Below are 16,326 nucleotides of genomic sequence, written 5' to 3' on the forward strand. Positions count from 1 at the left end.
AAATTAATGTGGCGTAAGAGACACAAGGGGTGCAATACATCCCATTGTTGAAAGTACTAGCTGCGGGCTCCGGATTATCACGAGACACGTGCTGCAGAGGGCAGAGACAGCACGGGTATTTGATTTTGCACGATGTTTGTTATAGGACATTTGATTGTAAAGAACATTTGAACGCCCTGTATGCCGGCGACTGGTGGTGACGTTTATGGTTAGGTCGAAATGGAGTGTATGCAAATCCCAAGCTTTCCTGATTAGTCAATGCAATAGTTTGTAGTCTTGGGACATTTTCAATAGACAAATATTCAGGAAGAAAAACAAAAAATGTCCTTCCCAGACGGGGAATCGAACCCCGGCCGTGGCGGTGAGAGCGCCAAGTCCTAACCACTAGACCACCTGGGAATGTGCTCTTTGAGAGTGAATGGGGAGTACTGTCGGACTTGCCCTTGTGCACCTTTTACTATCTTATCCTTGCTGTAAGTGTTTTCTCACTACAAATCTGTTATTAGATAGTTTAGATCAAATTAATGTTGCGTAAGAGACACAAGGGGTGCAATACATCCCATTGTTGAAAGTACTAGCTGCGGGCTCCGGATTATCACGAGCCACGTGCTGCAGAGGGCAGATACAGCACGGGTATTTGATTTTGCACGATGTTTGTTATAGGACATATGATTGTGAAGAGCATTTGAACGCCCTGTGTGCCGGCGACTGGTGGTGACGTTTATGGTTAGGTCGAAATGGAGTGTATGCAAATCCCAAGCTTTCCTGATTAGTCAATGCAATAGTTTGTAGTCTTGGGACATTTTCAATAGACAAATATTCAGGAAGAAAAACAAAAAATGTCCTTCCCAGACGGGGAATCGAACCCCGGCCGTGGCGGTGAGAGCGCCAAATCCTAACCACTAGACCACCTGGGAATGTGCTCTTTGAGAGTGAATGGGGAGTACTGTCGGACTTGCCCTTGTGCACCTTTTACTATCTTATCCTTGCTGTAAGTGTTTTCTCACTACAAATCTGTTATTAGATAGTTTAGATCAAATTAATGTGGCGTAAGAGACACAAGGGGTGCAATACATCCCATTGTTGAAAGTACTAGCTGCGGGCTCCGGATTATCACGAGACACGTGCTGCAGAGGGCAGAGACAGCACGGGTATTTGATTTTGCACGATGTTTGTTATAGGACATTTGATTGTAAAGAACATTTCAACGCCCTGTGTGCCGGCGACTGGTGGTGACGTTTATGGTTAGGTCGAAATGGAGTGTATGCAAATCCCAAGCTTTCCTGATTAGTCAATGCAATAGTTTGTAGTCTTGGGACATTTTCAATAGACAAATATTCAGGAAGAAAAACAAAAAATGTCCTTCCCAGACGGGGAATCGAACCCCGGCCGTGGCGGTGAGAGCGCCAAATCCTAACCACTAGACCACCTGGGAATGTGCTCTTTGAGAGTGAATGGGGAGTACTGTCGGACTTGCCCTTGTGCACCTTTTACTATCTTATCCTTGCTGTAAGTGTTTTCTCACTACAAATCTGTTATTAGATAGTTTAGATCAAATTAATGTGGCGTAAGAGACGCAAGGGGTGCAATACATCCCATTGTTGAAAGTACTAGCTGCGGGCTCCGGATTATCACGAGCCACGTGCTGCAGAGGGCAGATACAGCACGGGTATTTGATTTTGCACGATGTTTATTATAGGACATATGATTGTGAAGAGCATTTGAACGCCCTGTGTGCCGGCGACTAGTGGTGACGTTTATGGTTAGGTCGAAATGGAGTGTATGCAAATCCCAAGCTTTCCTGATTAGTCAATGCAATAGTTTGTAGTCTTGGGACATTTTCAATAGACAAATATTCAGGAAGAAAAACAAAAAATGTCCTTCCCAGACGGGGAATCGAACCCCAGCCGTGGCGGTGAGAGCGCCAAATCCTAACCACTAGACCACCTGGGAATGTGCTCTTTGAGAGTGAATGGGGAGTACTGTCGGACTTGCCCTTGTGCACCTTTTACTATCTTATCCTTGATGTAAGTGTTTTCTCACTACAAATCTGTTATTAGATAGTTTAGATCAAATTAATGTTGCGTAAGAGACACAAGGGGTGCAATACATCCCATTGTTGAAAGTACTAGCTGCGGGCTCCGCATTATCACGAGCCACGTGCTGCAGAGGGCAGAGACAGCACGGGTATTTGATTTTGCACGATGTTTGTTATAGGACATTTGATTGTAAAGAACATTTCAACGCCCTGTGTGCCGGCGACTGGTGGTGACGTTTATGGTTAGGTCGAAATGGAGTGTATGCAAATCCCAAGCTTTCCTGATTAGTCAATGCAATAGTTTGTAGTCTTGGGACATTTTCAATAGACAAATATTCAGGAAGAAAAACAAAAAATGTCCTTCCCAGACGGGGAATCGAACCCCGGCCGTGGCGGTGAGAGCGCCAAACCCTAACCACTAGACCACCTGGGAATGTGCTCTTTGAGAGTGAATGGGGAGTACTGTCGGACTTGCCCTTGTGCACCTTTTACTATCTTATCCTTGCTGTAAGTGTTTTCTCACTACAAATCTGTTATTAGATAGTTTAGATCAAATTAATGTGGCGTAAGAGACACAAGGGGTGCAATACATCCCATTGTTGAAAGTACTAGCTGCGGGTTCCGGATTATCACGAGACACGTGCTGCAGAGGGCAGAGACAGCACGGGTATTTGATTTTGCACGATGTTTGTTATAGGACATTTGATTGTGAAGAACATTTGAACGCCCTGTGTGCCGGCGACTGGTGGTGACGTTTATGGTTAGGTCGAAATGGAGTGTATGCAAATCCCAAGCTTTCCTGATTAGTCAATGCAATAGTTTGTACTCTTGGGACATTTTCAATAGACAAATATTCAGGAAGAAAAACAAAAAATGTCCTTCCCAGACGGGGAATCGAACCCCGGCCGTGGCGGTGAGAGCGCCAAATCCTAACCACTAGACCACCTGGGAATGTGCTCTTTGAGAGTGAATGGGGAGTACTGTCGGACTTGCCCTTGTGCACCTTTTACTATCTTATCCTTGCTGTAAGTGTTTTCTCACTACAAATCTGTTATTAGATAGTTTAGATCAAATTAATGTGGCGTAAGAGACGCAAGGGGTGCAATACATCCCATTGTTGAAAGTACTAGCTGCGGGCTCCGCATTATCACGAGCCACGTGCTGCAGAGGGCAGATACAGCACGGGTATTTGATTTTGCACGATGTTTATTATAGGACATATGATTGTGAAGAGCATTTGAACGCCCTGTGTGCCGGCGACTAGTGGTGACGTTTATGGTTAGGTCGAAATGGAGTGTATGCAAATCCCAAGCTTTCCTGATTAGTCAATGCAATAGTTTGTAGTCTTGGGACATTTTCAATAGACAAATATTCAGGAAGAAAAACAAAAAATGTCCTTCCCAGACGGGGAATCGAACCCCGGCCGTGGCGGTGAGAGCGCCAAATCCTAACCACTAGACCACCTGGGAATGTGCTCTTTGAGAGTGAATGGGGAGTACTGTCGGACTTGCCCTTGTGCACCTTTTACTATCTTATCCTTGATGTAAGTGTTTTCTCACTACAAATCTGTTATTAGATAGTTTAGATCAAATTAATGTTGCGTAAGAGACACAAGGGGTGCAATACATCCCATTGTTGAAAGTACTAGCTGCGGGCTCCGGATTATCACGAGACACGTGCTGCAGAGGGCAGAGACAGCACGGGTATTTGATTTTGCACGATGTTTGTTATAGGACATTTGATTGTAAAGAACATTTCAACGCCCTGTGTGCCGGCGACTGGTGGTGACGTTTATGGTTAGGTCGAAATGGAGTGTATGCAAATCCCAAGCTTTCCTGATTAGTCAATGCAATAGTTTGTAGTCTTGGGACATTTTCAATAGACAAATATTCAGGAAGAAAAACAAAAAATGTCCTTTCCAGACGGGGAATCGAACCCCGGCCGTGGCGGTGAGAGCGCCAAATCCTAACCACTAGACCACCTGGGAATGTGCTCTTTGAGAGTGAATGGGGAGTACTGTCGGACTTGCCCTTGTGCACCTTTTACTATCTTATCCTTGCTGTAAGTGTTTTCTCACTACAAATCTGTTATTAGATAGTTTAGATCAAATTAATGTTGCGTAAGAGACACAAGGGGTGCAATACATCCCATTGTTGAAAGTACTAGCTGCGGGCTCCGGATTATCACGAGCCACGTGCTGCAGAGGGCAGATACAGCACGGGTATTTGATTTTGCACGATGTTTGTTATAGGACATATGATTGTGAAGAGCATTTGAACGCCCTGTGTGCCGGCGACTAGTGGTGACGTTTATGGTTAGGTCGAAATGGAGTGTATGCAAATCCCAAGCTTTCCTGATTAGTCAATGCAATAGTTTGTAGTCTTGGGACATTTTCAATAGACAAATATTCAGGAAGAAAAACAAAAAATGTCCTTCCCAGACGGGGAATCGAACCCCGGCCGTGGCGGTGAGAGCGCCAAATCCTAACCACTAGACCACCTGGGAATGTGCTCTTTGAGAGTAAATGGGGAGTACTGTCGGACTTGCCCTTGTGCACCTTTTACTATCTTATCCTTGGTGTAAGTGTTTTCTCACTACAAATCTGTTATTAGATGGTTTATTTCAAATTAATGTGGCGTAAGAGACGCAAGGGGTGCAATACATCCCATTGTTGAAAGTACTAGCTGCGGGCTCCGGATTACCACGAGACACGTGCTGCAGAGGGCAGAGACAGCACGGGTATTTGATTTTGCACGATGTTTATTATAGGACATATGATTGTGAAGAGCTTTTCAACGCCCTGTGTGCCGGCGACTAGTGGTGACGTTTATGGTTAGGTGGAAATGGAGTGTATGCAAATCCCAAGCTTTCCTGATTAGTCAATGCAATAGTTTGTAGTCTTGGGACATTTTCAATAGACAAATATTCAGGAAGAAAAACAAAAAATGTCCTTCCCAGACGGGGAATCGAACCCCGGCCGTGGCGGTGAGAGCGCCAAATCCTAACCACTAGACCACCTGGGAATGTGCTCTTTGAGAGTGAATGGGGAGTACTGTCGGACTTGCCCTTGTGCACCTTTTACTATCTTATCCTTGGTGTAAGTGTTTTCTCACTACAAATCTGTTATTAGATAGTTTAGATCAAATTAATGTGGCGTAAGAGACACAAGGGGTGCAATACATCCCATTGTTGAAAGTACTAGCTGCGGGCTCCGGATTATCACGAGCCACGTGCTGCAGAGGGCAAAGACAGCACGGGTATTTGATTTTGCACGATGTTTGTTATAGGACATTTGATTGTAAAGAACATTTCAACGCCCTGTGTGCCGGCGACTGGTGGTGACGTTTATGGTTAGGTCGAAATGGAGTGTATGCAAATCCCAAGCTTTCCTGATTAGTCAATGCAATAGTTTGTACTCTTGGGACATTTTCAATAGACAAATATTCAGGAAGAAAAACAAAAAATGTCCTTCCCAGACGGGGAATCGAACCCCGGCCGTGGCGGTGAGAGCGCCAAATCCTAACCACTAGACCACCTGGGAATGTGCTCTTTGAGAGTGAATGGGGAGTACTGTCGGACTTGCCCTTGTGCACCTTTTACTATCTTATCCTTGCTGTAAGTGTTTTCTCACTACAAATCTGTTATTAGATAGTTTAGATCAAATTAATGTGGCGTAAGAGACACAAGGGGTGCAATACATCCCATTGTTGAAAGTACTAGCTGCGGGCTCCGGATTATCACGAGCCACGTTCTGCAGAGGGCAGAGACAGCACGGGTATTTGATTTTGCACGATGTTTATTATAGGACATATGATTGTGAAGAGCATTTGAACGCCCTGTGTGCCGGCGACTGGTGGTGACGTTTATGGTTAGGTCGAAATGGAGTGTATGCAAATCCCAAGCTTTCCTGATTAGTCAATGCAATAGTTTTTAGTCTTGGGACATTTTCAATAGACAAATATTCAGGAAGAAAAACAAAAAATGTCCTTCCCAGACGGGGAATCGAACCCCGGCCGTGGCGGTGAGAGCGCCAAATCCTAACCACTAGACCACCTGGGAATGTGCTCTTTGAGAGTGAATGGGGAGTACTGTCGGACTTGCCCTTGTGCACCTTTTACTATCTTATCCTTGGTGTAAGTGTTTTCTCACTACAAATCTGTTATTAGATAGTTTAGATCAAATTAATGTGGCGTAAGAGACACAAGGGGTGCAATACATCCCATTGTTGAAAGTACTAGCTGCGGGCTCCGGATTATCACGAGCCACGTGCTGCAGAGGGCAAAGACAGCACGGGTATTTGATTTTGCACGATGTTTGTTATAGGACATTTGATTGTAAAGAACATTTCAACGCCCTGTGTGCCGGCGACTGGTGGTGACGTTTATGGTTAGGTCGAAATGGAGTGTATGCAAATCCCAAGCTTTCCTGATTAGTCAATGCAATAGTTTGTACTCTTGGGACATTTTCAATAGACAAATATTCAGGAAGAAAAACAAAAAATGTCCTTCCCAGACGGGGAATCGAACCCCGGCCGTGGCGGTGAGAGCGCCAAATCCTAACCACTAGACCACCTGGGAATGTGCTCTTTGAGAGTGAATGGGGAGTACTGTCGGACTTGCCCTTGTGCACCTTTTACTATCTTATCCTTGGTGTAAGTGTTTTCTCACTACAAATCTGTTATTAGATAGTTTAGATCAAATTAATGTGGCGTAAGAGACACAAGGGGTGCAATACATCCCATTGTTGAAAGTACTAGCTGCGGGCTCCGGATTATCACGAGCCACGTTCTGCAGAGGGCAGAGACAGCACGGGTATTTGATTTTGCACGATGTTTATTATAGGACATATGATTGTGAAGAGCATTTGAACGCCCTGTGTGCCGGCGACTGGTGGTGACGTTTATGGTTAGGTCGAAATGGAGTGTATGCAAATCCCAAGCTTTCCTGATTAGTCAATGCAATAGTTTTTAGTCTTGGGACATTTTCAATAGACAAATATTCAGGAAGAAAAACAAAAAATGTCCTTCCCAGACGGGGAATCGAACCCCGGCCGTGGCGGTGAGAGCGCCAAATCCTAACCACTAGACCACCTGGGAATGTGCTCTTTGAGAGTGAATGGGGAGTACTGTCGGACTTGCCCTTGTGCACCTTTTACTATCTTATCCTTGATGTAAGTGTTTTCTCACTAAAAATCTGTTATTAGATAGTTTAGATCAAATTAATGTGGCGTAAGAGACACAAGGGGTGCAATACATCCCATTGTTGAAAGTACTAGCTGCGGGCTCCGGATTATCACGAGACACGTGCTGCAGAGGGCAGAGACAGCACGGGTATTTGATTTTGCACGATGTTTGTTATAGGACATTTGATTGTAAAGAACATTTCAACGCCCTGTGTGCCGGCGACTGGTGGTGACGTTTATGGTTAGGTCGAAATGGAGTGTATGCAAATCCCAAGCTTTCCTGATTAGTCAATGCAATAGTTTGTAGTCTTGGGACATTTTCAATAGACAAATATTCAGGAAGAAAAACAAAAAATGTCCTTCCCAGACGGGGAATCGAACCCCGGCCGTGGCGGTGAGAGCGCCAAATCCTAACCACTAGACCACCTGGGAATGTGCTCTTTGAGAGTGAATGGGGAGTACTGTCGGACTTGCCCTTGTGCACCTTTTACTATCTTATCCTTGCTGTAAGTGTTTTCTCACTACAAATCTGTTATTAGATAGTTTAGATCAAATTAATGTGGCGTAAGAGACACAAGGGGTGCAATACATCCCATTGTTGAAAGTACTAGCTGCGGGCTCCGGATTATCACGAGACACGTGCTGCAGAGGGCAGAGACAGCACGGGTATTTGATTTTGCACGATGTTTGTTATAGGACATTTGATTGTAAAGAACATTTCAACGCCCTGTGTGCCGGCGACTAGTGGTGACGTTTATGGTTAGGTCGAAATGGAGTGTATGCAAATCCCAAGCTTTCCTGATTAGTCAATGTAATAGTTTGTAGTCTTGGGACATTTTCAATAGACAAATATTCAGGAAGAAAAACAAAAAATGTCCTTCCCAGACGGGGAATCGAACCCCGGCCGTGGCGGTGAGAGCGCCAAATCCTAACCACTAGACCACCTGGGAATGTGCTCTTTGAGAGTGAATGGGGAGTACTGTCGGACTTGCCCTTGTGCACCTTTTACTATCTTATCCTTGCTGTAAGTGTTTTCTCACTACAAATCTGTTATTAGATAGTTTAGATCAAATTAATGTGGCGTAAGAGACACAAGGGGTGCAATACATCCCATTGTTGAAAGTACTAGCTGCGGGCTCCGGATTATCACGAGACACGTGCTGCAGAGGGCAGAGACAGCACGGGTATTTGATTTTGCACGATGTTTGTTATAGGACATTTGATTGTGAAGAGCATTTGAACGCCCTGTGTGCCGGCGACTGGTGGTGACGTTTATGGTTAGGTCGAAATGGAGTGTATGCAAATCCCAAGCTTTCCTGATTAGTCAATGCAATAGTTTGTAGTCTTGGGACATTTTCAATAGACAAATATTCAGGAAGAAAAACAAAAAATGTCCTTCCCAGACGGGGAATCGAACCCCGGCCGTGGCGGTGAGAGCGCCAAATCCTAACCACTAGACCACCTGGGAATGTGCTCTTTGAGAGTGAATGGGGAGTACTGTCGGACTTGCCCTTGTGCACCTTTTACTATCTTATCCTTGCTGTAAGTGTTTTCTCACTACAAATCTGTTATTAGATAGTTTAGATCAAATTAATGTGGCGTAAGAGACGCAAGGGGTGCAATACATCCCATTGTTGAAAGTACTAGCTGCGGGCTCCGCATTATCACGAGCCACGTGCTGCAGAGGGCAGATACAGCACGGGTATTTGATTTTGCACGATGTTTATTATAGGACATATGATTGTGAAGAGCATTTGAACGCCCTGTGTGCCGGCGACTAGTGGTGACGTTTATGGTTAGGTCGAAATGGAGTGTATGCAAATCCCAAGCTTTCCTGATTAGTCAATGCAATAGTTTGTAGTCTTGGGACATTTTCAATAGACAAATATTCAGGAAGAAAAACAAAAAATGTCCTTCCCAGACGGGGAATCGAACCCCAGCCGTGGCGGTGAGAGCGCCAAATCCTAACCACTAGACCACCTGGGAATGTGCTCTTTGAGAGTGAATGGGGAGTACTGTCGGACTTGCCCTTGTGCACCTTTTACTATCTTATCCTTGATGTAAGTGTTTTCTCACTACAAATCTGTTATTAGATAGTTTAGATCAAATTAATGTTGCGTAAGAGACACAAGGGGTGCAATACATCCCATTGTTGAAAGTACTAGCTGCGGGCTCCGGATTATCACGAGCCACGTGCTGCAGAGGGCAGAGACAGCACGGGTATTTGATTTTGCACGATGTTTGTTATAGGACATTTGATTGTAAAGAACATTTGAACGCCCTGTGTGCCGGCGACTGGTGGTGACGTTTATGGTTAGGTCGAAATGGAGTGTATGCAAATCCCAAGCTTTCCTGATTAGTCAATGCAATAGTTTGTAGTCTTGGGACATTTTCAATAGACAAATATTCAGGAAGAAAAACAAAAAATGTCCTTCCCAGACGGGGAATCGAACCCCGGCCGTGGCGGTGAGAGCGCCAAACCCTAACCACTAGACCACCTGGGAATGTGCTCTTTGAGAGTGAATGGGGAGTACTGTCGGACTTGCCCTTGTGCACCTTTTACTATCTTATCCTTGATGTAAGTGTTTTCTCACTACAAATCTGTTATTAGATAGTTTAGATCAAATTAATGTGGCGTAAGAGACACAAGGGGTGCAATACATCCCATTGTTGAAAGTACTAGCTGCGGGTTCCGGATTATCACGAGACACGTGCTGCAGAGGGCAGAGACAGCACGGGTATTTGATTTTGCACGATGTTTGTTATAGGACATTTGATTGTGAAGAACATTTCAACGCCCTGTGTGCCGGCGACTGGTGGTGACGTTTATGGTTAGGTCGAAATGGAGTGTATGCAAATCCCAAGCTTTCCTGATTAGTCAATGCAATAGTTTGTACTCTTGGGACATTTTCAATAGACAAATATTCAGGAAGAAAAAAAAAAATGTCCTTCCCAGACGGGGAATCGAACCCCGGCCGTGGCGGTGAGAGCGCCAAATCCTAACCACTAGACCACCTGGGAATGTGCTCTTTGAGAGTGAATGGGGAGTACTGTCGGACTTGCCCTTGTGCACCTTTTACTATCTTATCCTTGCTGTAAGTGTTTTCTCACTACAAATCTGTTATTAGATGGTTTATTTCAAATTAATGTGGCGTAAGAGACGCAAGGGGTGCAATACATCCCATTGTTGAAAGTACTAGCTGCGGGCTCCGGATTATCACGAGACACGTGCTGCAGAGGGCAGAGACAGCACGGGTATTTGATTTTGCACGATGTTTGTTATAGGACATATGATTGTGAAGAGCATTTGAACGCCCTGTGTGCCGGCGACTAGTGGTGACGTTTATGGTTAGGTCGAAATGGAGTGTATGCAAATCCCAAGCTTTCCTGATTAGTCAATGCAATAGTTTGTAGTCTTGGGACATTTTCAATAGACAAATATTCAGGAAGAAAAACAAAAAATGTCCTTCCCAGACGGGGAATCGAACCCCGGCCGTGGCGGTGAGAGCGCCAAATCCTAACCACTAGACCACCTGGGAATGTGCTCTTTGAGAGTGAATGGGGAGTACTGTCGGACTTGCCCTTGTGCACCTTTTACTATCTTATCCTTGCTGTAAATGTTTTCTCACTACAAATCTGTTATTAGATAGTTTAGATCAAATTAATGTGGCGTAAGAGACACAAGGGGTGCAATACATCCCATTGTTGAAAGTACTAGCTGCGGGCTCCGGATTATCACGAGCCACGTGCTGCAGAGGGCAGAGACAGCACGGGTATTTGATTTTGCACGATGTTTGTTATAGGACATTTGATTGTAAAGAACATTTCAACGCCCTGTGTGCCGGCGACTGGTGGTGACGTTTATGGTTAGGTCGAAATGGAGTGTATGCAAATCCCAAGCTTTCCTGATTAGTCAATGCAATAGTTTGTAGTCTTGGGACATTTTCAATAGACAAATATTCAGGAAGAAAAACAAAAAATGTCCTTCCCAGACGGGGAATCGAACCCCGGCCGTGGCGGTGAGAGCGCCAAATCCTAACCACTAGACCACCTGGGAATGTGCTCTTTGAGAGTGAATGGGGAGTACTGTCGGACTTGCCCTTGTGCACCTTTTACTATCTTATCATTGCTGTAAGTGTTTTCTCACTACAAATCTGTTATTAGATAGTTTAGATCAAATTAATGTGGCGTAAGAGACGCAAGGGGTGCAATACATCCCATTGTTGAAAGTACTAGCTGCGGGCTCCGCATTATCACGAGCCACGTGCTGCAGAGGGCAGATACAGCACGGGTATTTGATTTTGCACGATGTTTATTATAGGACATATGATTGTGAAGAGCATTTGAACGCCCTGTGTGCCGGCGACTAGTGGTGACGTTTATGGTTAGGTCGAAATGGAGTGTATGCAAATCCCAAGCTTTCCTGATTAGTCAATGCAATAGTTTGTAGTCTTGGGACATTTTCAATAGACAAATATTCAGGAAGAAAAACAAAAAATGTCCTTCCCAGACGGGGAATCGAACCCCGGCCGTGGCGGTGAGAGCGCCAAATCCTAACCACTAGACCACCTGGGAATGTGCTCTTTGAGAGTGAATGGGGAGTACTGTCGGACTTGCCCTTGTGCACCTTTTACTATCTTATCCTTGATGTAAGTGTTTTCTCACTACAAATCTGTTATTAGATAGTTTAGATCAAATTAATGTGGCGTAAGAGACACAAGGGGTGCAATACATCCCATTGTTGAAAGTACTAGCTGCGGGCTCCGGATTATCACGAGACACGTGCTGCAGAGGGCAGAGACAGCACGGGTATTTGATTTTGCACGATGTTTGTTATAGGACATTTGATTGTAAAGAACATTTGAACGCCCTGTGTGCCGGCGACTGGTGGTGACGTTTATGGTTAGGTCGAAATGGAGTGTATGCAAATCCCAAGCTTTCCTGATTAGTCAATGCAATAGTTTGTACTCTTGGGACATTTTGAATAGACAAATATTCAGGAAGAAAAACAAAAAATGTCCTTCCCAGACGGGGAATCGAACCCCGGCCGTGGCGGTGAGAGCGCCAAATCCTAACCACTAGACCACCTGGGAATGTGCTCTTTGAGAGTGAATGGGGAGTACTGTCGGACTTGCCCTTGTGCACCTTTTACTATCTTATCCTTGCTGTAAGTGTTTTCTCACTACAAATCTGTTATTAGATAGTTTAGATCAAATTAATGTGGCGTAAGAGACACAAGGGGTGCAATACATCCCATTGTTGAAAGTACTAGCTGCGGGCTCCGGATTATCACGAGACACGTGCTGCAGAGGGCAGAGACAGCACGGGTATTTGATTTTGCACGATGTTTGTTATAGGACATATGATTGTGAAGAGCATTTGAACGCCCTGTGTGCCGGCGACTAGTGGTGACGTTTATGGTTAGGTCGAAATGGAGTGTATGCAAATCCCAAGCTTTCCTGATTAGTCAATGCAATAGTTTGTACTCTTGGGACATTTTCAATAGACAAATATTCAGGAAGAAAAACAAAAAATGTCCTTCCCAGACGGGGAATCGAACCCCGGCCGTGGCGGTGAGAGCGCCAAATCCTAACCACTAGACCACCTGGGAATGTGCTCTTTGAGAGTGAATGGGGAGTACTGTCGGACTTGCCCTTGTGCACCTTTTACTACCTTATCCTTGCTGTAAGTGTTTTCTCACTACAAATCTGTTATTAGATAGTTTAGATCAAATTAATGTGGCGTAAGAGACACAAGGGGTGCAATACATCCCATTGTTGAAAGTACTAGCTGCGGGCTCCGGATTATCACGAGCCACGTGCTGCAGAGGGCAGAGACAGCACGGGTATTTGATTTTGCACGATGTTTGTTATAGGACATTTGATTGTGAAGAACATTTCAACGCCCTGTGTGCCGGCGACTGGTGGTGACGTTTATGGTTAGGTCGAAATGGAGTGTATGCAAATCCCAAGCTTTCCTGATTAGTCAATGCAATAGTTTGTACTCTTGGGACATTTTCAATAGACAAATATTCAGGAAGAAAAACAAAAAATGTCCTTCCCAGACGGGGAATCGAACCCCGGCCGTGGCGGTGAGAGCGCCAAATCCTGACCACTAGACCACCTGGGAATGTGCTCTTTGAGAGTGAATGGGGAGTACTGTCGGACTTGCCCTTGTGCACCTTTTACTATCTTATCCTTGGTGTAAGTGTTTTCTCACTACAAATCTGTTATTAGATAGTTTAGATCAAATTAATGTGGCGTAAGAGACGCAAGGGGTGCAATACATCCCATTGTTGAAAGTACTAGCTGCGGGCTCCGGATTATCACGAGACACGTGCTGCAGAGGGCAGAGACAGCACGGGTATTTGATTTTGCACGATGTTTATTATAGGACATATGATTGTGAAGAGCATTTGAACGCCCTGTGTGCCGGCGACTGGTGGTGACGTTTATGGTTAGGTCGAAATGGAGTGTATGCAAATCCCAAGCTTTCCTGATTAGTCAATGCAATAGTTTGTACTCTTGGGACATTTTCAATAGACAAATATTCAGGAAGAAAAACAAAAAATGTCCTTCCCAGACGGGGAATCGAACCCCGGCCGTGGCTGTGAGAGCGCCAAATCCTAACCACTAGACCACCTGGGAATGTGCTCTTTGAGAGTGAATGGGGAGTAGTGTCGGACTTGCCCTTGTGCACCTTTTACTATCTTATCCTTGGTGTAAGTGTTTTCTCACTACAAATCTGTTATTAGATAGTTTAGATCAAATTAATGTGGCGTAAGAGACACAAGGGGTGCAATACATCCCATTGTTGAAAGTACTAGCTGCGGGCTCCGGATTATCACGAGACACGTGCTGCAGAGGGCAGAGACAGCACGGGTATTTGATTTTGCACGATGTTTGTTATAGGACATTTGATTGTGAAGAACATTTCAACGCCCTGTGTGCCGGCGACTGGTGGTGACGTTTATGGTTAGGTCGAAATGGAGTGTATGCAAATCCCAAGCTTTCCTGATTAGTCAATGCAATAGTTTGTACTCTTGGGACATTTTCAATAGACAAATATTCAGGAAGAAAAACAAAAAATGTCCTTCCCAGACGGGGAATCGAACCCCGGCCGTGGCGGTGAGAGCGCCAAATCCTAACCACTAGACCACCTGGGAATGTGCTCTTTGAGAGTGAATGGGGAGTACTGTCGGACTTGCCCTTGTGCACCTTTTACTATCTTATCCTTGGTGTAAGTGTTTTCTCACTACAAATCTGTTATTAGATAGTTTAGATCAAATTAATGTGGCGTAAGAGACGCAAGGGGTGCAATACATCCCATTGTTGAAAGTACTAGCTGCGGGCTCCGGATTATCACGAGACACGTGCTGCAGAGGGCAGAGACAGCACGGGTATTTGATTTTGCACGATGTTTATTATAGGACATATGATTGTGAAGAGCATTTGAACGCCCTGTGTGCCGGCGACTGGTGGTGACGTTTATGGTTAGGTCGAAATGGAGTGTATGCAAATCCCAAGCTTTCCTGATTAGTCAATGCAATAGTTTGTACTCTTGGGACATTTTCAATAGACAAATATTCAGGAAGAAAAACAAAAAATGTCCTTCCCAGACGGGGAATCGAACCCCGGCCGTGGCGGTGAGAGCGCCAAATCCTAACCACTAGACCACCTGGGAATGTGCTCTTTGAGAGTGAATGGGGAGTACTGTCGGACTTGCCCTTGTGCACCTTTTACTATCTTATCCTTGGTGTAAGTGTTTTCTCACTACAAATCTGTTATTAGATAGTTTAGATCAAATTAATGTGGCGTAAGAGACACAAGGGGTGCAATACATCCCATTGTTGAAAGTACTAGCTGCGGGCTCCGCATTATCACGAGCCACGTGCTGCAGAGGGCAGAGACAGCACGGGTATTTGATTTTGCACGATGTTTGTTATAGGACATATGATTGTGAAGAGCATTTGAACGCCCTGTGTGCCGGCCACTAGTGGTGACATTTATGGTTAGGTCGAAATGGAGTGTATGCAAATCCCAAGCTTTCCTGATTAGTCAATGCAATAGTTTGTAGTCTTGGGACATTTTCAATAGACAAATATTCAGGAAGAAAAACAAAAAATGTTCTTCCCAGACGGGGAATCCAACCCCGGCCGTGGCGGTGAGAGCGCCAAATCCTAACCACTAGACCACCTGGGAATGTGCTCTTTGAGAGTGAATGGGGAGTACTGTCGGACTTGCCCTTGTGCACCTGTTACTATCTTAACCTTGGCGTACGTGTTTTTTCACTACAAATATGTTATTAGATAGTTTAGATCAAATTAATGTGGCGTAAGAGACACAAGGGGTGCAATACATCCCATTGTTGAAAGTACTAGCTGCGGGCTCCGCATTATCACGAGCCACGTGCTGCAGAGGGCAGAGACAGCACGGGTATTTGATTTTGCACGATGTTTGTTATAGGACATATGATTGTGAAGAGCATTTGAACGCCCTGTGTGCCGGCCACTAGTGGTGACATTTATGGTTAGGTCGAAATGGAGTGTATGCAAATCCCAAGCTTTCCTGATTAGTCAATGCAATAGTTTGTAGTCTTGGGACATTTTCAATAGACAAATATTCAGGAAGAAAAACAAAAAATGTTCTTCCCAGACGGGGAATCCAACCCCGGCCGTGGCGGTGAGAGCGCCAAATCCTAACCACTAGACCACCTGGGAATGTGCTCCTTGAGAGTGAAGGGGGAGTACTGTCGGACTTGCCCTTGTGCACCTTTTACTATCTTATCCTTGGTGTAAGTGTTTTCTCACTACAAATCTGTTATTAGATAGTTTAGATCAAATTAATGTGGCGTAAGAGACACAAGGGGTGCAATACATCCCATTGTTGAAAGTACTAGCTGCGGGCTCCGGATTATCACGAGACACGTGCTGCAGAGGGCAGAGACAGCACGGGTATTTGATTTTGCACGATGTTTGTTATAGGACATTTGATTGTGAAGAACATTTCAACGCCCTGTGTGCCGGCGACTGGTGGTGACGTTTATGGTTAGGTCGAAATGGAGTGTATGCAAATCCCAAGCTTTCCTGATTAGTCAATGCAATAGTT

At 44.9% G+C, this 16,326-nt stretch overlaps 26 non-coding genes across 26 annotated transcripts; all 26 read right to left on the reverse strand.

Annotated features, from left to right (window-relative positions):
* Positions 1-327: 327 nt before the first annotated feature.
* Positions 328-399, reverse strand: Trnae-cuc. Its single transcript has one exon. It is a non-coding gene; the product is annotated as a tRNA-Glu (tRNA).
* Positions 400-845: 446 nt separating this feature from the next.
* Positions 846-917, reverse strand: Trnae-cuc. Its single transcript has one exon. It is a non-coding gene; the product is annotated as a tRNA-Glu (tRNA).
* Positions 918-1,363: 446 nt separating this feature from the next.
* On the reverse strand, positions 1,364-1,435 carry Trnae-cuc. The gene has a single exon. It is a non-coding gene; the product is annotated as a tRNA-Glu (tRNA).
* A 964-nt stretch (positions 1,436-2,399) lies between these two features.
* Positions 2,400-2,471, reverse strand: Trnae-cuc. Its single transcript has one exon. It is a non-coding gene; the product is annotated as a tRNA-Glu (tRNA).
* Positions 2,472-2,917: 446 nt separating this feature from the next.
* On the reverse strand, positions 2,918-2,989 carry Trnae-cuc. The gene has a single exon. It is a non-coding gene; the product is annotated as a tRNA-Glu (tRNA).
* Positions 2,990-3,435: 446 nt separating this feature from the next.
* Positions 3,436-3,507, reverse strand: Trnae-cuc. The gene has a single exon. It is a non-coding gene; the product is annotated as a tRNA-Glu (tRNA).
* Positions 3,508-3,953: 446 nt separating this feature from the next.
* Positions 3,954-4,025, reverse strand: Trnae-cuc. The gene has a single exon. It is a non-coding gene; the product is annotated as a tRNA-Glu (tRNA).
* A 446-nt stretch (positions 4,026-4,471) lies between these two features.
* Positions 4,472-4,543, reverse strand: Trnae-cuc. Its single transcript has one exon. It is a non-coding gene; the product is annotated as a tRNA-Glu (tRNA).
* Positions 4,544-4,989: 446 nt separating this feature from the next.
* On the reverse strand, positions 4,990-5,061 carry Trnae-cuc. Its single transcript has one exon. It is a non-coding gene; the product is annotated as a tRNA-Glu (tRNA).
* Positions 5,062-5,507: 446 nt separating this feature from the next.
* On the reverse strand, positions 5,508-5,579 carry Trnae-cuc. Its single transcript has one exon. It is a non-coding gene; the product is annotated as a tRNA-Glu (tRNA).
* A 446-nt stretch (positions 5,580-6,025) lies between these two features.
* On the reverse strand, positions 6,026-6,097 carry Trnae-cuc. The gene has a single exon. It is a non-coding gene; the product is annotated as a tRNA-Glu (tRNA).
* A 446-nt stretch (positions 6,098-6,543) lies between these two features.
* Trnae-cuc lies at positions 6,544-6,615 on the reverse strand. Its single transcript has one exon. It is a non-coding gene; the product is annotated as a tRNA-Glu (tRNA).
* A 446-nt stretch (positions 6,616-7,061) lies between these two features.
* Trnae-cuc lies at positions 7,062-7,133 on the reverse strand. Its single transcript has one exon. It is a non-coding gene; the product is annotated as a tRNA-Glu (tRNA).
* Positions 7,134-7,579: 446 nt separating this feature from the next.
* Positions 7,580-7,651, reverse strand: Trnae-cuc. The gene has a single exon. It is a non-coding gene; the product is annotated as a tRNA-Glu (tRNA).
* A 446-nt stretch (positions 7,652-8,097) lies between these two features.
* On the reverse strand, positions 8,098-8,169 carry Trnae-cuc. Its single transcript has one exon. It is a non-coding gene; the product is annotated as a tRNA-Glu (tRNA).
* A 446-nt stretch (positions 8,170-8,615) lies between these two features.
* Positions 8,616-8,687, reverse strand: Trnae-cuc. Its single transcript has one exon. It is a non-coding gene; the product is annotated as a tRNA-Glu (tRNA).
* Positions 8,688-9,651: 964 nt separating this feature from the next.
* On the reverse strand, positions 9,652-9,723 carry Trnae-cuc. Its single transcript has one exon. It is a non-coding gene; the product is annotated as a tRNA-Glu (tRNA).
* Positions 9,724-10,168: 445 nt separating this feature from the next.
* Trnae-cuc lies at positions 10,169-10,240 on the reverse strand. Its single transcript has one exon. It is a non-coding gene; the product is annotated as a tRNA-Glu (tRNA).
* Positions 10,241-10,686: 446 nt separating this feature from the next.
* Positions 10,687-10,758, reverse strand: Trnae-cuc. The gene has a single exon. It is a non-coding gene; the product is annotated as a tRNA-Glu (tRNA).
* Positions 10,759-11,204: 446 nt separating this feature from the next.
* On the reverse strand, positions 11,205-11,276 carry Trnae-cuc. Its single transcript has one exon. It is a non-coding gene; the product is annotated as a tRNA-Glu (tRNA).
* Positions 11,277-11,722: 446 nt separating this feature from the next.
* On the reverse strand, positions 11,723-11,794 carry Trnae-cuc. Its single transcript has one exon. It is a non-coding gene; the product is annotated as a tRNA-Glu (tRNA).
* A 446-nt stretch (positions 11,795-12,240) lies between these two features.
* On the reverse strand, positions 12,241-12,312 carry Trnae-cuc. The gene has a single exon. It is a non-coding gene; the product is annotated as a tRNA-Glu (tRNA).
* A 446-nt stretch (positions 12,313-12,758) lies between these two features.
* On the reverse strand, positions 12,759-12,830 carry Trnae-cuc. Its single transcript has one exon. It is a non-coding gene; the product is annotated as a tRNA-Glu (tRNA).
* Positions 12,831-13,276: 446 nt separating this feature from the next.
* Positions 13,277-13,348, reverse strand: Trnae-cuc. The gene has a single exon. It is a non-coding gene; the product is annotated as a tRNA-Glu (tRNA).
* Positions 13,349-14,312: 964 nt separating this feature from the next.
* On the reverse strand, positions 14,313-14,384 carry Trnae-cuc. The gene has a single exon. It is a non-coding gene; the product is annotated as a tRNA-Glu (tRNA).
* A 446-nt stretch (positions 14,385-14,830) lies between these two features.
* On the reverse strand, positions 14,831-14,902 carry Trnae-cuc. Its single transcript has one exon. It is a non-coding gene; the product is annotated as a tRNA-Glu (tRNA).
* Positions 14,903-16,326: the final 1,424 nt, after the last annotated feature.

The sequence above is a fragment of the Haliotis rufescens genome, unplaced genomic scaffold (assembly GCF_023055435.1).
Source record: "Haliotis rufescens isolate VD_foot unplaced genomic scaffold, xgHalRufe1.0.p SCAF_6, whole genome shotgun sequence".
NCBI lineage: Eukaryota > Metazoa > Mollusca > Gastropoda > Lepetellida > Haliotidae > Haliotis > Haliotis rufescens.